Source organism: Asterias amurensis, chromosome 4, assembly GCF_032118995.1.
Source record: "Asterias amurensis chromosome 4, ASM3211899v1".
Classification (NCBI taxonomy): domain Eukaryota; kingdom Metazoa; phylum Echinodermata; class Asteroidea; order Forcipulatida; family Asteriidae; genus Asterias; species Asterias amurensis.
The window spans coordinates 8,845,845-8,868,526 of record NC_092651.1 but is presented as its reverse complement, the minus strand read 5'-3'; the positions used below and the strand labels follow the sequence as shown (position 1 = coordinate 8,868,526).

The 22,682-nt window shown below is 40.1% G+C and overlaps 1 protein-coding gene across 1 annotated transcript in view; it reads right to left on the bottom strand.

Moving 5' to 3' along the window:
• LOC139935704 (E3 ubiquitin-protein ligase NHLRC1-like) overlaps window positions 1-22,682 on the bottom strand; it is a 47,051-nt gene that overhangs the window by 5,193 nt on the left and 19,176 nt on the right. The gene's annotated exons all lie outside the window — the stretch shown is intronic.

The window sequence follows — 22,682 nt, the reverse complement described above, 5'->3', positions numbered from 1 at the left end:
TCTTGAGCGATCGTTAGAATTTCAATTCTACATTTTGTGGAATACTACTATAAATAATACATTTTTCGACCATTTAAAAAACTATTACAGTGAAGATCATCTTCGGTTCCGGGGAATATTTTACAGAGATTTTAATTGAGTGGAAATGAGCTGAGGATCACGGTGATACCAAGGTATACGGCTTAGTTTATTTGCACGAGTTAATACTAGCCCAGTCGGGATTCAATCAATGGTCTCGGGGGGAATCTGATAATATTAAATGTGAAAGTTTATTGCTTTTACCGCGTTTGCACTTGATATTTTCCGTTCAATGCAACAATGCGGGAAATGGAGCCGTCTGCCGCAATAGAGAGCCGTGGTAGGACGCAGTCTGGCCGGATTGTTAATAGCCACATTGCAACAGTGTAATGTTAACGGTATCGCATACACAATTTGCCCCCCTGATATTGGGTTAATTGACTGGGGCAGCCTGTGCTTGTAATAAACCCTCGGCATGTTCACCACACGGCAAGCTCTTATTGCAGTGTCTCACACAAAGGTGTTGCGATTCAGTGCACTTTTCTGCCGGATCGATTGGGAATCCAAACCCTTGTTAGATTAAAGGCTATGCACGAACGCGGATCCTTTACACACACGTTCCGGTGTGATCCGGATCATTAGCCGTATCGCCTCCATAGGTCGCACCAGGTGTATGCAAAAGCTATACCTATCCCGTAATCAGATCTTTGTACGCACCAGACTAACGGGGCCCCGTCGTGTGGGCGTACCCAGGGTGTCTTTAAAAACCATGAGATTCTGCCCATGGGAGAAAGCAATTAAGAGAACGTGGTGGACAGATACACTGATACGAATACATAAGCTTGATCAGTTCTGCTTTTAACTTGCGTTCCCTCAAAAGGGTTGGGGCGGTTTTGGAGTAAAACAAAGTATCCCCTTTGACGACGCCGTAATAGAGGTTTTTCAGGATGGCATGATGGTTTTTAATGGATAAAGAAACAGCTCCCTGCAGGGGTATTGGCTAAGTGATGAAGCCATAAAGATGTGTTTACATGAGTCAGTCTATAGGAGACTACTTTCATTTCCAATAAGTGGTAAATTTGAGTTTTTTTAAACAAAATACTGAATTATAGGGAGGCAGATCAGAACATAGATGCAAACACAGAAAAGGAAGGTTTAACAAAGTCCGAAAAACGTATGGACTAGGTCTCCTATACTATGCAGAAATATTTCATATGTCGCAAGTCAGACTCAAGACGAATTAACTAGTGACGCCCGTCAGTCGCCATTACCCGTAGTTTTGTTTTCAACAAAGAAAGCGACCATGCCCAATTTGAATATGGTTTTCTCTTCAAATTCATACATTGAAATGATTGATAAGCCGAGTGTGGTCTAAATACTGCACATTCATACCAAGATCGAAAAAGTCCAAGCTGCTGAAACAGTGCGGCTAGTAGCTGTCGGAAAACTGTGTATTCTTTACGATAATTGCACTTTGTTATCTTACGTGCGTTTACACAACACACGTGACCAACGCTTTTACGTCCCGTTCGAAGGACGAATCATCATGGTTTATGTGTCTTGCTTATCTTGGACACAGGTGTCACGAATGAGTCTCGAACCCACACTCTGCTGATCTAACATACTAAAGCTTGAGTCCGGTGCTCTTGGCACGCCATGACACGCCATAGTCAGATGCCGCACTCTGACTGATGGCAGTATAAGATCCTATGTTGGGTGTGGTTGATTGCAAACAAAAATGGGTCCCATCGATCCAGTCCGAATAACACAAGGTAACAGATTGAGGAAACGCATGCACCGGGCGCAGTGTCCCACGTGCTCTCAGCAGTAATCAGTTTCATTTTCATCTTCAATTATTTGCTCTCGAAAAACACTCGGTACAACATACAGCGTCTGTCTGTCCTAATGCAATGTGTAGTGTATGGATAGTGTCAGATGTATAGAAATAAAGTCAACTGGTGTGTTCGTTGCTTCGACACGTTTTGGTGAGTGGTTAATGAAGGTGTCAACACATGTTGATCATTGTTTATAGAAAGTAAGACACCCTAAATGGAACCATGTCCCATATTATGTAGTTTATGTGTACAGCTCAATAAATACACTTGACACCTTTGGTAATTTCCAAAGACCAGTATTCTCACTTGGTGTATCCATGGTGTATCTCAACGACATATGCATACAATAATAAATCTGTCAAAAACTTGGACTCAAATGGTAATCGAAGTTGCAAGAGAATAATGAAAGACGCTTGCACTTTTGCTTAATGTAGGCCTGAAGTAACTTAATAAAGAAAACTGGGGCTGTTGTACCCGGTTGGGGAGGGGTTAGGTAAAGGTATACGTGATGGTATAGTGGTGGATGCTTTCAGAGCCATTATATGTACTACTAGATTAATTCCACCTGTTGATAAGACAATGGAAGAGAATAAGATACTGTATTGTGTGTACCCCGTCATCGTTATACAACAATCTACGCCACTTGGTGCTTATTGCGCCTTTAAAGTGATGGCGTTTTAGGTCTGGTACCTGATCATCAGAAATCAGGTGCATTTCCATAGGTAAATATTTATGTTTCCAGTCGAGGTACAAACCCATGTCGTTTTTGCTCAGTAAGTTAACCCGCTGCCTTTTCTCCCTCTTCAGTTCTGTTTGTTTGCTTTTGAACCCTACCTGATCGACCGGCGACATACATCAGCCAAGTGTAAAAAAAACAAAAAACTAAATAAATAGCAGAAAAGGAGAAGAAAAAACTGTCGCGTGCTATCGGTCCATCGATTCACAGGTTATCAAGTACGATTAGAGTTGGCGTATGAGTAAACTGTTCGTGGGGACAAATCATCCGAACAACCGTCATGGCTAAGCAGTTCGTAGTTCAACCTCCATGAAATAGATCACCCAGATATATGGGCACCGACAATGCTTAATTAATTCCATCTGTATAATTCGAACGCCCCCACACGCATTAAACATGAATGTACTTAGAAAGTTGGGCTGAATTAGAGAGACGAATCTATTCTGGGATTGAAGTAAATCAATTTTGATACCGCCCTGATCACGTCGACGGGGATCGGCATGCCGATGAGTTACCCGCATGATCCAAACAGTCAAGTGTACTTAAACTCACCGCGTCAGTCGTGCGTCTCTCGTGGGGCGTTTCCCTGGCTTAGGGTTTCGTTGGAGGTGGATTTAACTTGCCAGAAACTGGGCAAGGGGTATAGCTTAGATATCTAAGTCAAATACGAGACGACTTACCCATAGGAACTGGCAAAGGGATTATCGCGAAGAGATCTAATGCAAATTTCCAGTCGGATTACCTAACATGCATAATAACACAGGAAAAGCAAATCCCTTGATGCGAAATTACAGCCGGGAAACAAAAAAAGTATTTTGGCATTGGGTACATTTGCACGCAAATGTCGTGGGTTCGAATCCCACCCGAGAAATTTGCCTGTTGTTATTTTTCCATAGAATTCAATAAATTACTGAGTTTACAGTGTAAAGGGGAAAAAACACATACTTTGCAATCATGATTAATGTTAATTTGTTTCTTTTTTAAGAATCAATTTAGAGTTTCCCTTTCATCTTTTCGAATTGAGTTTCATTTTCTTGCATGTTGTGATTATTTGTCTTGTTTGATAAGGCAGCCTAGACTACATTGTTAAATTTGCCTCCAGTCCGTGCAATCAATCAAGTACATTTAGCCATCGCAGCGCACTGGATTTTATATCCGGTCGCCCTTTTCATTTATTAGATTTTATTGGCAATTATTTCCAAGATGTTGACTATATGCATCAATGTGAATGCGGCTTACGGAGTTATATTGGGTGAGTTGTACTTGGACTTATTGTGTTACCGGTTCTGCGTTTGACAATTTGTCAACTCCAGTAGGCCTACGTCATCTTGATTAGATTGATTCATTATATATTTTTAAACTCAAATAAATCACTCTTATATTGAAGTGGATCAAGTGCAGTAAATTGAAAAAGTTTATATGAATATCATTTTAACAGAGACCTATACGAACGTCACGGATTTTACTACGTTGCTTTAGTGTTGTGTGTCGTGCATTTCCGACAATTGTGAGTAGACACAATGGTTTCTCATTTTTCTGTCAAGTGACAAACAAACTATGACGTCTTCGGTACTTAATTCTATTGCCTTGAAATCTTCTGTAAGTTGCTGTCTGGGGCAACGTCGGACGCCATTTTATGTTTTGATTGACAATACATGTAAACCGCGAAAAATGTGTTCAGACAGAGTTTTCTTGAATACTAGTCACAGATTCGTATTCACAGATTCACAGATTTGTTGTTTTATGCATATGTTGAGATACAGGAAGTGAGAAGACATGTCTTTGACAGTGTCCAGTGTCTTTTAAATACCTTTTGAATATAATTGTTTCTCTCTAAAACCAAAATGTTTAGCTGATAGAATAGTCAGAGTTGCAAACATTAAGTGTGTTTTACACGCGTCCTTTAAAGTCACCTGGAAGTGATATTTTGTCCAAAAAAAACCTTAGTCGCTAAAATGTGTGTTTTGATGAGTGGAATATGAATAAGTAGTAAACGAAGGTTCAAAAAAACTAGTTTCTATTTTATTTACACATTTCAAAGTAGGCCCGACCCGAGAAGGCGCTGTTCGTGACGTCAATCGAGGCGCGAAATTTGAAGAGAAATTGTGTTGTCTGGCCCCGTACACTACGTCTGGATACCTGATCGGTGATGCCTACGCACAGAACGGTCATGGAGCAGACGATACGCACTGTATGGCTGCTGTGCGGACGGTCCACTATCCAACACGGTGAATCGCATACATAGCCAACACAAGATAGTGACGCTTGGCGCAAGCTAAAAAACATGCCATCAAAGTTGAAACAATACCCACATTTTTCAGGTTCGTCACGTCTTTCATGTACCTTCTTCGACTCCCCAACTAGCTGGAAAAATGGTTGGGATGGCGTCATGTTTAATAAAAGAACTTTTCTCTTCATGTCAAAATGTGTGGTGTATTTCGGATTCTCGACGGCTCGAGGTGTTCGCTGCACAGCGCTGGAAAAGACATCGGACCAGACCACTTTCCAAACTGACCCCATCTTTAGTTGTTTTGCTGCATCCAGCAGCAATACACCTGGTCGACATTGCTAACAATGCAGGAAAAAACCTTTTTCGAAACGTACAACTCACGACTAGGACTAGCATGTAGTGTTCGACGTTCGATCGAGGCAAAGTCTGCCTGGATTAACGTCACAGAAAGGGTAGACGGAGTCACCCCACACAGCTTTATCTATTTTTTAAACATATAAATCGTTACCAAAATCGTTACAATTATACAAAAAATTATTTTATTGTTCATAAGCATATACTGTAATGTTTGAAAAAACAACCTATCTATTTCCAGGTGACTTTATTTTTTGTGGTTAACTAAGATCCGAGATCGTCAGATATTTTGAAGGAGAGAGGCTTGAGGCATGATACCATCGAAGGCCTGGGTCTGTCTGTGGGACATAATTGCAATTGATTGGGTGAATTCGAAGCTATTGCCGTGTTACTTATTCTCCACACGAACCCGATGCGTATGCCGATTAGAACACCCCCTCGAAAAAAAGAAAAAATACCCCTTCAACAATCGGAACGTAATAAATTCTCCGGCCCAGAGGGGCAACACTCTCCACGAACACAACAGAGACCCAAAACAAATTTCATGTAGAAAAAGGGCTCATTTCCGGCATTAAGAAATTTGGGATTTTTTCCCTCTTCATAATCTCGAAAAAGAATCGCAGTGGTGTACACTATCACCTGAATATTGCCGCCAAGTGAATTAAACCACATTCCCAAGAAGATATTTAAACAGCGCCTGGAGGGAGCCGTATATTAAACCACCTATAAAGTGAAGAAAACAATTCCACAAACGGACTTAATTTAGTAGAGAAAACCGAATCAATAAATCTTTATTTTCTTCTTTATAAGGTATATAGCCTGTATGAGTTGCACGTCTGAAACGTGCAGAACCTAGAGCGATTCGATACGGAGAACGTATTATTAATCAAGTCGGTGGCGCAACCCCCGGCTAACTATGATACGAGCCCAGACCCTTTACACTACAATTTCAGACAAAGGCCGTAAAAGGTTGTGTCCGGGCGATGCACCATCAACAGAACAAGTGCTTAGAATGTAACATTTTGTTTTTCTCAGTGACATGCCAATAACTATAAAGCTAAAGGTCCTGTCTTGATGGTGGAGAACCACCCCCCCCCCACCCAGAACCCAGCCCCTCTTACTCTGTCCATGTGCCAATCGTCTTTTATCTTTTCTTATCAGAGCTTGATTTTGAAGAAAGTTCCCTGAAAAGAAACCATGTCTTGCCATGTCCCGATGATTCGTTTTTTAAATACCTCTGATTAGGTCTATAGAAACCTTTCCCTATTATGTTGAATGTAATTCTTAATATCTCCCGGATTGTTGTACAAAATCTCCCTGATTGCAATGTGCAAAGTTTGGCATGCAGCCTAAATAACAAAATTCTCTCAAACCCTGACTTAAAGCATTGTTCAAGTTTGCCATATTTTTCAAAGATCTGAGATCTGGCAAATCAAAGAGGAGCTACAATGTCAAAATAAGTTTTTGTGATGCACTCATGTACCAATAGATATGGTATATATAAAAATAGGTATAAACATTTGCAAGTCTCTAATGTCACTTTTATAATGGTGTTAGGTATACAAATGTCACTTTATTTGATCCCTTTTTTTCAGAGCGAAATTTGAAACATGACGTCATTTGATATCCACACCATTCAGTCAGTCAACACCAAGTGACCCACATGCAAGGTAAGTTCACCTTAGGAGTAAAGGAAGTCGGGCAAATGTTTTCGCTTCAGCAAACTCTGTGATTTGCCACAACCTTGTTATATAGAGGTTTGACCGAAGTTTGAAACCCAGTGTACCAAACTACTATATATTACACATTTGAAGTTACTATTTTTTACCCAGTTTATATATATATATATATATATTTTTAAAGTTTTAAGTATTTACGCGTGTGTAAGTCATAGCTCATGCCCGGGGCTCCACCCCGGTGGTATCCTCCGGTAGTACCGGGGGAGCAACTCGATCACACCCGCTGTAGTTCTTTACCACGACCATCAGTAAAGTCACGACAACTTGTAGTTATACGGCTTTCAGAGTACACTTTCCAATGCGCAGACATGCGTGCAATGAACTTGACAGATGTCACAAGATATTTATAGAGGTAAATTTTACCTTATTTGTCATTAAGATGCATCACCTGCGTGTTTGGGCTGCAATATGAATTTGTTTTATGGATCTTCACGTGCGAGTGAATTTTGACACGAGGGATTAGAGAAGGTTGTCATTTTATTGTTTGAACCGAAACAAGCTTATGTTCCTTGATGCGGAGTTCTTATAGCGCGCACGCCCCCTTCTTAGATGGCCGGCCACGCGGCAAAAGCGAACTGTACGACTGATTTACAAGCATCCAACGATACCATGACGAAGTATATAGGCATGGCTGTCTGGTACCAATAAATAATTCAAAATCAGTTTTGGAATAGCGTTCGTCTTCGGTTTTGTTTTCTTCATTAAATGTTTTGTTTCTCTCAACCCCAAAGCTATGATGTTTCTGAATAAATGGCTGTGTTTGGTAATGACTCTGTAAATTAGTGCCATAAGGACAGTGTTTTTAATAGTATAATAGGCGTTTTGAAAAACTTTTTTTTATACAAAGTAGTGCGGTTAAGCAGAAAGATACCAATTCCAAACTGTGAACCCGAGAAGCGTAAATGACAGTAACGTTTCTCAGATAGCGTATTCGCATTACAGATTATTCTTCCTGAGTGAACACCACCGCTCAAGTTTTTCAGCGATGTCTCACAAACGCTGCCAAACCCACTTTTATAACATGAAATTTTCCCAGGTTAGTTTTTTGTATTTTAAACTACAACTATAGGATTGAAACTATCAGTGGGTTCTCCAGTATTACCAAACGTATATTCAACCCCTTTAAACTAGACTGGCTGTAATCACCTTTCTTTTGTGACATTCCAGAGAAATACAATCGCTAGTTATTGCAAGTCTCTTGACATTTGGATTAAAATTGAGAGTGTCAACAGATCGTGTCGATTACTTCTTATTGTCGTGGCAGTTTGATAATAAATGTGGATACTTTAGACATTATACTAGCGTAGAGTTACCTTACAAAAGATCTCAAATTAACCTAGTTGTTTTTGCCGAGAAGTGGTTTATTACAGGATAGGTTTTCCTTTTGAGTACAGTGACAGTAATATGTAACTGCGTGACTGTACGAGTCGGGTCGAGAAACAGGGTCAGCAAATGTCGCTGTGTTTGTGAATCGGTTTATAAAACTGCAGCCGATTTCACGAAACGCTAGGAGGATTAATCCTATCCAAGGTTAGTAGGACGATTAAACCGTCCTAACTTAGGACGAGTAGACCGTCCTAACTTATGATGGGTTCAATGTTTCAATGGATACTGAACTTAAACTCGTCATATAAGTCCTAAGATAACTCCTAAGTTAGGAAGATTTGGGTGAAGTCCACGGCCGGACACCTTATTATACACCAGTATTCTCACTTGGTGTATCCAAACATTTGCTTAAAATAACAACTATGTGAAAACTTTTGACTAAATTGGCCATCGAAGTTGTAAGAGCATAATAACAGAAAAAAACACTCTTGTTGCACGTTGGTGTTTTCAGAATTACCTCTTTCTACAAAAAAAAAGCGTTGCTTCAGAGGGAGCCGTTTTTGACAGTGTGTTATACTATCAAAAGCTCTCTCCATTGCTTGTTAATAAGTAAGTTTTTATTCTGAAAACCTGAAGAAAATACAAGCAACAGTGAAATTAACTGTTTAACTTGTATCTTCGCAATTTTTGTGTTTTGTTGTTGACTGGACGGAAAGGGATTCGCAAGATTGATCCATACAAAGTAAGGCATTGATTTACACAACTCTCGCTCGCCTCGCTAATCATCGATACGTTTGCTGAGTCCCACGCAAATGTCTGATTTTCAGTCAAATGACGTGTTTTGAGATGTGTATGGCCTAAGGGTATAGTGCTATGCATCACTTTGATCGAGCAATATACATGTAGCTTATAATGTACGAGTGCATTGGAGGACAGTATGGAAGACCGAACCACCCTTTCTCACAACTTCAAATTTTGCTCAAGTCAAGTGAGGGGGGGGGGGGTTATCTGTTTATCAGGACTTCTCTTTGATGGTTGAAAATAGATTGTAATGAAACATATTGGATTGAGAGAGTAATCTCTACAATCAAATCAAAACTTCATCAGTTCACAATGCGAAATATTGGATAGAGAGATGGGGGAAAGAATCCGGAGGAAATCGAGTTAAGTGCGGTTGGAATGAAGCCGTTCTTCAGTCACTGTAAATTACCACTACTTGTGATATCCCGCCAACCAAATAAAAAAAACACAAGCGAGTCTTGAGGTTTAAGGTCTTATATCCAGACGCGGACTAGAGGGAAATGATGATCAAATGGAATTGGATTATGCCGTCGCCAAAATATTTACACAAGTATTAAACATAACTTGAGTTGTATATGTTTACTAAAATAACAGCGCGACCGTGAGTGGAAATAAGACCGTGTTGACTTTGAAATCGGTGAAAACAAATCGAGACGACGTGCATGTAAAAGGCGGTCCATAAAAAGATGCATCTTTATAAACAAATTTGGTTTTAGCTGGGGAGCAAAGTACTGCACGATAGGGTAATTGAATTACTTAATTGTTATTTTAAGTAATATAACCGTGAAGCTTCGCTCCAGTAAAATACTAATCTTAATAACATTTCGAACTCGAACGAAAACATTTTTACCAAGTAACTTTGGGAACTCAGCGCAGTCGAAATCAATGTCTGCCAAAATAAATAACCGGTAGGCGCTAGTTCTTAAGAAAATATTTTTTCGAACACATTTTCTATAAAGTTGATACATTTGATATATTTTATGAGGCATCTTTAGATTGTTTTGGAAGAGTACACTCCTGCCGATAATAGACCCTACGCATATGACGTCATTGGAGTAGGGCGCCCTCATCTAAAGGTCAAACTGGGTTGTTTTTGGCCAGTCCTGTGCGCCGCGCATACGAGTGTGTGCCTTTCCAATGGTCAAATATCGGTTTACCTTGCCCAGCCTCTCGTTTTCAAATTACACACCTGCAAACATGAATTACCAAGAGAGTGTCTGTTTTGGCATGGATCGTATGTTCGAACACCTGCGTGTAATTCCAATTTGGCCTTTTGAGAATAAAAACACAAACCAACATGAATGATGGGGATTTTTTTTCTTCTTCAGTACCCCAGACAGAAAATATTTGCCTGTATGTTATGACAATAGTTGGCAAGCTTATTAGCTAAATGTCACCTTCACTATTGTCAAGTACCATTACGTTATATTCAACCCGGGGGACTAGACGCCAAGTCAAAATCCTCAAGCTGTCAATTTTATATATGGAGGTGGCTAAACTGCGAGCTTTAAATCTGGTAATTTGACACTTATTCCTGAAGGACTCCAGATCATGTCGATCGAAATGTTGGCATCCGTTCATCCGTGAACTAACATCACTATCAATCCATGAGAGAAATCTACGATGCTATCTGTAGCTGTCCCTTGGGGAAGCTAACATTTCCCATCGTATACTGTAACTATTTTGTTTCTTCTTCTTTTAAAAGCGTTTTCGTTCACACTGAAACTCTATTCTGGTAGAAATTTGTCAAGAACAGTGCAACACAGTCTGGTTGGATCGAAAGATAATAACAAAAGAAGGAGAGGAAATCGTGGCCGGGGCAAAACCCCGATCAATGACCGCTGTTTCCTCCTCTGACTATACCCGAAATCGATAAGCCATGCCACGGGGTGAAGCGATCCGCCGAGCCGGCCGGGAGATGAAGGCTTCTGCCCCGGTGGGATATACGCACCAGGCCCGGGATAGGCCCCATATCAGTTCGGTTTGCTGGGATGCCGAGTCGTAATCTTACCCCCCTTAAAGGTGGATACGCGTGTGTGACAAAAAGAAGGACTTCGGCAACTTGCGCGTTTATGCGGTTAGTGTTGCGAAACTGTAGGAGTTTGGAGCGGTGTCCATTTCAACATTAAGTAACCAACCGCACTGTATGTGTGAATGGCAGTTCGGTCAGAACCTGTCTAACCATATAGTGTGCTGACCGTGCAAATGCCGGTCATGAACGGTACGGATGCCGGACTACTCGCTGGTCATTAAGGGAATTAAGCTTTGGTCGTATAACCGAATTAGTTGCTATACGGACGTCATAGTCTTGAAATCAAGACTGTGCGGTCTTGTTCGCCGCCCGCCACTCTGTGTATCGTCCCCACTGAAGTTTCGGGGATGTGTGTACTGTGTCCGGACGGTACACACATCCTCGATTCCAATATGGACTAACGACTTGTCATCAAGTATACGGACGTCCGTAAACCTGACCTGTAAACATATTGATTTATAGGGATTTTCATCTCTTAGCTTTTTTTTATACGAACATGTTCAACTGACAAAGTTTTCCCCTGAGCAAATCCCCACGGAGTGTGTAGAGTACTAAGTTCTAGTCCAATGTGCCACCGCCTCCCAAAAGGGTGCCCTTGATACCCTTGTGCCCCTAAAGTTTTAACCCTGGCTTAACCCTAAAGTATAAACCCAAATTCATAGACTCCTATTCAAGCACAAACAAAAAATTGCTTCACATTTTCAGCTGAAGCGAAAATGTGCAGGAAAACTAGTCACAAAATGGTCGTATTACATTATTCTTTGATTAGCTATATATGCAATCGTAATTTTCTGCTTCTGAAACTCCGTTTAATATTGGACCCTGAGCTGAGAGATTTATTCTTAAGCGAACATTGTCAGCTTGCAGAAAAAGTCCGCTATATTGTGTTTTATGAAGTTGGCCAACAGGAGACAAAAACAAGCCGAATGGTACGCGTGCCCCCTCATTGGGCACACATGGTTATTTGCAGAGAGAGATCGTTGATCGCGCAGCTAGTTCTATAGATATACAGCGGGACAATTCTAAAAAGAAAAAAGAAAAAAAAAAAGAAAAAAAAAAAATTTAATAACTGACCAGGGGAATGTGAATCAATAGATTGGGTCCTTTTTATTCAAATTGTCGCCGGGTCCACAATGTGGTCTACATCAGCCACCCCAACCCCACCCCCTGCTTTTCGGAGCCTGCTTGCTGATTTTTCAAAGAAAAAAATATATGTATAATGTAATTATCATTCATTCGTATAGAGTTGTCAGCGTCTTCATGCTTTTACAATTATGGTTACCAACTTCATACGGAGCTGCTTAAGCAGCAAAGAGCGCTTAACACATTTCTTTCTGCTAAAGAGAATGTAAGCAGGACACCAGACACAGACGATTTAGGTGGAATATTATTTTGGCTATTATTCTAGAAAGCACAGTTTGTTCTCGTGTTTCTAGCCTCAGCAGACAAATTTTCTTTCTTTCTGTTTTGTATGTATTTGCATGTATGTTCCTTCGTATTTTGCCACTACAAATCAAATAAGCCAAATCCTCTTCAAGGCAGTGAACACTATTGGTAATTACTATTGGTAATTACTCAAAACAATTATTAGCATAAAACCTTACTTGGTAACGATTGGGAGAGGTTGATGGTATAAAACGGCTCCTTCTGAATTAACTTCTTTCATTATTATCTCGCAACCTCGACGACCAAATTTTCACAGGTTTGTTATTTAATGCATATGTTGAGATACACCAAGTGAGAAGACTGGTCTTTTACCAATACCAATAGTGTCCAGTGTCTTTAAAACTGAAGATAGTCATAAATATTTAGGGGAATTTAGAAGACCAAAACGGGCATTTAAAAAAGCTATATTTGAAATTATGTTATTAGACTATTGGCCTTCCTTAAGATCAGCGAATAAGTCCATATTCGACCCAAACAAAGTCTACATGGTCACCTTTTTCCGGATTCAAAATAAGCGCTCTAATGTAGTCGTCTAAACGTAAAGTGGTCTGCAACCTTGTACATGATGCCTTTAGTGTGCCAGTACATGTACACACATGTACTGGCACAGACAGGCAATCCAGTGAAGATACGTGACTTTGGTAATAATATCCTAATGTAATAGGCCTGCGACGTCTATTTACAGTTATATAAAGACTTTTCACCTCCTCTTCATCTTCCCTCCTCTCCTAAATGGGTTAGGTTACGGCCTCCAATACATTTTTGATTAAAATCGGTGATTCTGCTACTACGGCGAGGTTATTGCCAATGTCCGCCGGTGTTTTCTTCATCAAGCATGGCGCAGCGCGGACCGGGGCACATTATCAGCGCGTATCGCACCTCGGACAATTGGACTAAAAAGCAAGCCTAGAAAAAACATCTGTACACCGTGGCTGGAGGGTGGGTTGGGGCTCGAGTAAACTCCAACAATATTTTCTGTAGATGATGATGCTATGGTGAAGAGGCTATCGATGGATAAAGATATGCTGGAACGCCTTGTGGCAACCGGCAAATTTACCGCACGATTGCGTGTTATAGAGTGACATAAAGTCTGTTATTTTGTTCACCCTCCCTCTCCCGCGCTCTCTAACTACAGCTCTCAAAATATGCAGCCTGTGTAGAGAAATGCTCGTCACAAAATGTGACAAAATTTGTGTAGTTGTTCGCCAAAATATGTATTATGGTTAAGCTTTGCTCAGAAACATGAGGCAGTGGACACTGTCGGTAATTACTCAAAATAATTATCGGCTGAAAATAACGAGTAATGGGGAGAGTTTGATGGTATAAAACATTGTGAGAAACGGCTCCCTCTGAAGTGACGTAGTTTTCAAGAAAGAAGTAATTTTCCACGAATTTGATTTCGAGACCTCAAGTTTAGAATTTAAGGTCGCGAAATCAAGCATCTGAAAGCACACAACTTCGTGTGACAAGGGTGTTTTTTCTTTCATAGTTATCTCGCAACTCCGACGACAAATCGAGCTCAAATTTTCACAGGTTTGTTATTTATTGTACATATGTTGAGATACACCAAATGAGAAGACTGGATTTTGACAATTACCAATAGTGTCCATTGTCTTTAAGTGTAAACATACATGTACGTTTATATGTAAATAGTTTATGTAAAATAATCTTGTCGATGGCAAAAAATAGTCCAAAGTGCTTAAGGGCAAGCAGTGTTTGTACGAAACCATTGCCATGAATAGTGTGCACACTTTCCAGCCGAAGACAGTGCATGTGATGTAGTTAAATATTGAATGCACATTAATTCTGTAAAGGAACTATGTCAGCGTATTCTTAAAACGCCAGGGCATATGACCTAATTTGTGGAACAGATAATGATCCCTAATCAATGTCAAAACTACCTAGCCTGTATACGGGTCAAACTGACACCTATTTTCGTGGTCCGGGACCTGACCCAAATGCAGGTCAGACTGAACTGGAAAGTGTGAAACAAAGATGGGATTTAATTTCTGTGGCCATTTGTACACGGATTTCGGGTTATACCTAGAAGTGGGTCTGGTCCCACGGGGTCCAGATCGGGTCAACTATTTAGAATGTGATGATTTACACCCAGAACAATAAGTAAAAAACACCAAGTGTTAAATCAACACTTGAACATTGCAGGTGATAATTCTTGAACAACGTTGGACCGCGCACAGTTCAAATTACCTTTTCACCAAATCTATATTTTTTATACTCCAGAAAGAGTCTTCAAGTGGTCATGTTGTTATTTAAAAGTGTTGATATAACACTTCTGTTTGACGAGTGTTCTATTTCACGACCATGCCATAAATCGGTGAAATTTCAGAAATGTGATCTTCGGACCCAAAATACATGAAACAGTCGTCATTAATTTCCATACTACATCACCGTATAGCAGGTGTCCACTCCATCACTGTTCGGGATGGGGACGTCTGACATCAAAATCGAACTCAATATCAACTCTAGCCTGAAATTCAGGACGATGTGCCGGAATTACATCACGTTTTTTACGAAATAGTTGACAGGAACGATTCCGGTTGCAGGTTTGACTGGCAACCATAATGCAACACGGTCATTGGCTAATAGACTAATGGGTCATTGGAGCGTGTTAATTAGGTCGTATCAGAATTGACGGCTTCGGAATGGCAAGTGCTGCATCGGTGAAAACATTTGTTTGTTAAAGGCAGTGGACTCTATTGGTTATTGTCAAAGACTAGTCTTCACAGTTGGTGTATCTCAACATATGCATAAACTAACAAACCTGTGAAAATTTGAGCTCAATCGGTCGTCGAAGTTGCGAGATAATGAAAAAACAACCTTGTCATCATACGAAGTTGTGTGCTTTGTAATGCTTGATTTCGAGACCTCAAATTCTAAACTTGAGGTCTCGAAATCAAATTCGTGGAAAATTACTTCTTTCTCGAAAACTACGTCACTTTAGAGGGAGCTGTTTCTTACATTTTTTTATACTATCAACCTCTCCCCATTACTCGTAATCAAGAACTGTTTTTGGATGATAATTATTTTGAGTAATTACCAGTAGTGTCCACTGCCTTTAAAGGCACTATGGACACCGGTGGTAATTATCAAGGACCAATATTCTTACTTGGTGTGTCCCAACAAAATAGCAAATCTGGAAAATTTGGGTTCAATTGGTCATACAATTCTGCAAGAACAAAAAACGAAAAAAAAAAAAAACCCACCTTTTTGCACAATGTGTGTACTGCTGCAGCCAGAGTCGCTTGTTCCGGACATGGCTTTTAAGCCTCACGCCCTATGTGTAGCGTGACGACATTCCATTTATTAAACGGCGCCTTATATTTTGAACATGTTCCCTAAATACCAACAAACTGGCAGCTTTCTACATTGAACTCCAGACAATCGGTCTAGATGATACATTAAAAACAAATGCGTAGACGTCTTGCGTGTCTGAAACTATGATAAATTTGACCGTAACTGTGAATTTCTTATCGAAGAACTAGGTTGAAACTGGGTCTAATACAGACATTGTAACCTCCATTCTATTTACATTAACATCACACTGGGGAATGCACAGTTAGGGTTACTGTAAATGTCTCAGAAAAACCATAAATAGTGCATTACTCTCTCACAAATTGTAAATAAACCCCATTCTTCCTGATAGTCCTATTGCATTTTACTTAATCTCAAAGAATCACATTAAAGACATGGACATATTGGTAATTGTCAAAGACTAGTCTTCTCACTTGGTGTATCTCAACATATGCATGAAATAACAAACCTGTGAAAATTTGAGCTCAATTGGTCATCGAAGTTGCCAGATAATAATGATAGAAAAAACACCCTTGTCACACGAAGTTGTGTCCTTTCGAGACCTCAAATTCTAAATCTGACGTCTCGAAATCAAATTCGTTGAAAATTACTTCTTTCTCGAAAACTACGTCACTTCAAAGGGAGCCGTTTCTCACAATGTTTTATACTATCAACAGCTTCCCATTACTCGTTACCAAGTAAGGTTTTATGCTAATAATTATTTTGAGAATTTACCAATAGTGTCCACTGCCTTTAAAAAGTACTTATTTTCTTTAGCCACCATACTCCATGGTTTGTCAATAATAACATGTTTTCTATTATAATACATGTACTAAAGCCAAACGCAGATACACGAAAGTAATTAGTCTATACCAACTTAATTGGATTGAATTATTTAAAGCCTTGATTATTGGGAAACTCCGCAAGGACGTTTTTATGAATTTTAAGCAGTTGCAAACCTATCGAAATCAATGTTCAATCACAGATCTGTAGATTTAGTTTTGGCTCGCATTTTAAATCGTACAAACATAATAAATTAGTCATCCTCAACTTTGATAGATCGGTGAAAATTCTTATACGACCCTCGCTCGAGAGTATTTCCTGGGCATTGATAGCAAATCATTTCACACCGTTTTTTTACATTTTGTATGATAAAATGTGTGATTTAAAGATTTGTGGAGTGTGTGAAAGATAAAATCTGCAAGGGATTTGTAGTGTATTTTATATTTTGTTTATTCATTTACCTTCTAATTAAAATTTCGGTTATGTTATAAATTAATTGTTTAATTTTGTTAAAGCTTCACGGCTTTATCTAAAGGGAAAGGTTACCTATTGCTATTTTGAACCGTTCGATAGTTTAAATCATAAAAAATTATGTACATTGTTTTCAACAAAGTTAATAAGGCAATTCACAAAGAGGTCGTGTTTTTGAGATATCGTCCACGCAGGAACAATACAGTGCGATTGGTACACAAATCTGATAAGCTATTCTAACAGTAAAAGCGTTACCGACAGCATCGCTTCTAAATTTCAATTTTATGGGCATAACAACTGATACTTGTCAATGTTACTTGACCCCATCACCCCAATGTTACTTGACCCCATCACCCCAATTTGTTTGTCATTACTTTTAAAGGAACACGTTGCCTTGAATCGGTCGCGTTGGTCTTTGAAAAGCGTGTGTTATAAAATGCACATGGGTAGAAAGATGTTGTAAAAGTAGAATACAATGATCCACACAAACATGCCTCGAAATTGCACGGTTTTCCTTTTACCTCGTCGACTTACACGGTCGGCCATTTATGGGAGTCAAACTTTTGACTCCCATAAATGGCCGACCGTGTTAGTTCGCACAGTAAAAGGAAAACCACGCAATTTCGAGGCAAATTTGTGTGGATCATTGTATTCTACTTTTACATCATCTTTCTAACCATATGCATTTTATAGAAAACGGTTACAAAACGCTTTTTATAGACCAACTCGTCCGATCCAAGGCAACGTGTTCCTTTAAGAGTGATAACCAAACGTGTTAATCGACGTATTAATTTCACTATTTTAAAAACAGTGAAGCACAGTACATGAAAGTATATAGGCCTAAACAACAAATTAACAAGAAGGATTTTAAAAATAATTTAAAGGCAGTGGACACTATTGGTAATTACTCAAAAATAAGTATTAGCCTAAAACCTTTGTTGGTAATGAGTAATGGGGAGCTATTGATAGTATAACACATTGTGAGAAACGGCTCCCTCTTAAAGTGACGAAGTTTTCGAGCAAGAAGAAATTTTCCACGAAAATCTCAAAATCAAGCATCACACAACTTCGTGTTACAGGGGTGTTTTTTTATTTCTTTATTATTTTGCAACTTCGACGACCGATTGAGCTCAAGTTTGTTATTTTGTGCATGTGTTGAGATACACCAAGTGAGAAGACTGGTCTTTGACAAATCAGTGTCTAGTGTCTTTAAATTACAAATTGTTATATTTGTTGGGGTTATTTATCTGTAGTTTGTTTATTATTTTAGTATGTTTTTATTTGTTGATTGATTTGTTAAAATTATTGTGTCGTTGTTTATTTATGTATCGTGTTATTTTTGTTTGAGGTGTTACCAAGCAATAGAACCGTTAGAAAAATAGTCGTTTCATGCTATAGGGAAAAATCTATATTTCAACTGTCTCCAGCATATGTGTTGCTTCATGTCGGGCCTTAATTGAAATTCTGAAATCGAACACCGCTCTGTCGTTTCAAAACATTGCAGGTGATTGAAAAATTCCTTTGCATCTGTTCTGTCTTGTCTTAGCGATGGGGTGTTACGAAAAGGAACATCCATTTTTATGGCGTGTTTTCTTTTTCGCACTTGGCAAAAACAAGGTTTACGAGCCCGTCGTTTGATTTGACATCCCGATGGAGGGTGGATTTTGAAGGGAAAGCATGAAATGAGATTTGGTTGTTGAGAACATTGTGGTTTTATATGTTAGTTTGTTTTACCCCGGGGAAAAGCCACCCATGCTCCTGGGGGAGGGGGGGGGGGGGTAAGCGGTAAAACCCCGGGGTATTCTTGAAACGTGCAACCAGAACCCTGTGGAATACGGACACAGTGTGAACGCGTGGAGTGGCGGGGTATTTAACCGTGTGGGTTCCGGTGACATGCCAAAAAGTGTCCGCTGCTAAAAGTGTTCGCTTGGTATGCGCAGTGGACACCGTGCCAAATAGTGTCCTCTGCTAACCGGGGCAGTGTGAAAGTGCGCTGGGGTAACTGTGCGGTAAAAAATCCCCGCCCCCCCCCCCCCAGGGCTGTATTCCACGGGGATAAAAAGAGATACAGAGTGGAAAGGGCCAATTATTTGATATATATAAACGGTGGACCAAACATCCTTGGATGAGACCTATATGAGGCCAGGGAAATAATATACAAATTGTCTCTAAAGTAAATAATGCATCTGAGAGTCACACCTGGCCCATCGGAAACATGGAGAGAGACGGAACAAAAGTGTTTCCGTGGTGTAAAGGTGGCTTTTTCCTCGCTACGACAAACTGAGTGGTGAAGAGCTTTTTGCAGTGCACCATTTAGAACCTGTGATCAATCGATATAGGATGCCACTGTATTATGCGGACCACAAACTATTGACATAAAAATGTGAGTTTTCCTGTGCGTGTGTTACAAGAGCGTGCTTGACCTCCGGTTTAGCAACGTAGCTGTGAACTCAATCGATGAAGAGCTTCTAGTATGAATTCAAAAACATTGACATGGGGGGGGGGGGGGGTGGAGGTGGAGGCTACTCCCCTCCACTTGACACCTCCACACCTTCAGAACAAAAAGAAGTGAAACACGTATAGTTTCTGTTCCATATCCGTTTGTGTTTTTTTTACTTAAAGTATGTGGGTACTATTTTTTAACACAAAGCACTATATCCACATTAAACTACACAATTTGAAGACATTTATGATAGAAAGCTTCCCTTTAAATATTAGGCTTCTTGCTGAGGTGCTGTAGTTTTTGAGAGATGAGTAAAACAATGCCATAATCATTTTCGTGACATTGTTTTACTGATTTTTTTCAAAGTTTTCAACACCTCAGCGAGTAATATTTTTCAGGGGAGCTTTCCGGTAGAAAGCTTCCCTTAAAATATTAACATAGTAGACTATCGATATCTTCAAACTGTGTAATGGAAATCTGTGGACATTGTGTAAAAAGTACCCAGACCCTTTAAGATTGCCCAAAACGTTTTGCACAATATTCTATTCCTCGTGGAGCATACGTATCTTCTTTAGATATATCTTATCATATCAAGTCAATGTATATACATTTCGTTTTTGGAAACTAGGTTTGAGTCCCACATAAAATGTAGTTGTATTATTATACACATACTGACTGGCAACGAGGTAACTAGTATACGTCTATTCTCTCGAGGGACTTTGAGTGACCAGAAGAGCGACCTATTTCCCGAGGCCGAAGCCCGAGGCAAATAGGCCCCTCTTCTGGTCACTCACAGGCCCAAGGGGGAATAGATGTACACTAGTTACCGAATTATGCAAGTCAATATGTATTTTATAACACAGCTCTGTCTTAAAATGTCAAATAAGAACAGAAAAAGGAATTTTGTAGTTTGTTCACGGTTCAAGTCAAGAGAGGGCGCTGTTACCGCGGGCACTATTTGCAAAGACTAGTGCCCGCTCTGGTACTATTCCCGCAAAACACGCGCGCGCGATCACTCCCCTATAGTTCATCCCACGTGACCGTGTTTCAGCCAATCAGAATACAGAAAAAGCAAGAGGTGTGTTATAAATTAAACTACTACATGTGGTCGATGGCTTGGAGTCGCGGCCCGTACATGGTCGCATTTTTGAGATATCGCCGAAAATCTGGGGCGAAAAATGTCGATGCAGGTAGAATAATCACTACTAGGAATACTCAATCTAAAAAGCGTTACCGCAGTAACGCTTCTCGGATTCAAGTTTGGGGCACAAAAACTGATACATATTTTGTATACAACCATATTACTTCGAAGTGAAATATTGTTCAAGATGCTTTATCTATCGAAAGGGTAAGGTGGTATATATAGGCTTCTAACCAATATTGCTATCTTTAAGAGTGGTTATAAAAAGTCCCCTTTCACTAAAAAATTCAATAGTACAATTACCCTTTTCTTAACAGGTTGAAAAGGGGTCTACGCTGAAACAAAAGGAGGCTTCGAAACCAAGAGGAAATGATCACGGGTAAGTTTCACCATCGTTTTTAAAACTCTTTGCTCAGAATTGACCTGGACCCGGGTCCCATCGGGTTGCCCCATGTCTGGGTCAGTATAGGACCCGGAATCGGTGACTAAATGACACCTCAACCTGACGCAGGAACATATAATCAGAGGTGTTTGTGTGGTGGACAAACCAGGGTTAGCTTGACTTGGGAACCTTCGCCGCACCCAGGCCAGGCCGGTGTGGAAGCCGATTCTGTCCCCCATACAGGGTACTATGTAAAAACTACTACTGGTAGGGCCCTCTTTTGAAACATCCTCCTTCAGCCCACGGTCAAGTTTCTCAGGGGGGACAAAATCTCCGGGGACCGATTTCCTAGGGCAACGGCTCCGGCCCCTCCGGTAGGTCCTATCCCTGCTCTCCTGCTCGGTCTGGTCCTGTATTTATTGAGAGTGCAGTTGTAATATCACCAGTCCTTGTAAGTTAAATGCTGTATATAATTATATCAAAATTCTCCTAGATTATTTTGGATGACTGTGCCATAATTTCAGAACCATTCGATCGCATTAACAGAAGGTCGTAATTATATAGACTGTAAAATAAGCCAAACTAAATTAGATAGTCTCCGCCTTTGTCCTGAAGTCACCCCTAAAGGCAGGATGTCTATAGCTTATCTGAAGGATACTTCAAAAAAATTGTAATGAGTACGTAATCAGAGTGGATTTGAGGCTACAGTTACCACTGCAATTAAAGGCATTACGGTAATGTGTTCTGTTCTGTAGACATGCTGGGTCTGGACGGTGCAGTTTGTGCATCCAGCAGTGGTTGCACAATATTCATTAAAAATATGAGGTATTTTCCGGTGTAAACGTTAATTGTTGGGAACTTAATGAGCCGTACTATGGAATCGAGTACGGAGCCCCAGGTGCGGGTTGAAAACATTAGATTAGTTATTTTGAAAATCCAATAATAAGCATCTCTATTAAAGGATATAAATGTTGATTGTTCGCTCAGGCCATTGGAAGTTGATGCACTGAATCGTGTTTATACTAGCCTTGATCAAGGCTGTTGCCGTACTGCTCCCCGGCCCGGTTCGCGGTACACGCATGCAGTGCATACACAAATGTACATTACCATACATTGTACAGCGAGAACAGTATAGCGTAGTCGTGAGAACGGTCGTGTCTTTGTATTTTCAACCTCATACACGTGGCTCAAACAACAGCCTTGATGGGTTTGTAAAGCTTTATCGGAATTCCGATAAAAGGGTATTCATGATGTGGGCGTGTCATTCTAAACATTGGCCAATCACAGGCGCGATTGAGAATGACGTATTACTTCTAGCAATCATGCCACGTCCATGTGTGTATGTGTGTGTGTGTACGCTGTACGCTAGCTATATGTACATGTACTTTTTATAGCAGTGTCTGGAGCGTGGTGTATATTAGCTATGATTGTAAGGGGTCTGAATGCGCTGCCGGACGGGTGAGCCGGACATGACTCGCCCGGTCGGTAATGGTGTTGAACAACTTCGAACAACTTGCGTTGTCTTGCGTTTCATTATAACACGAGGACTAGCATCATAATTACAACGTAGCTGGTAGATTTGTCCCAGAATTGGAAGCTGCTGTACTATAAGTGTAACGTTGTAGTGTAGTAC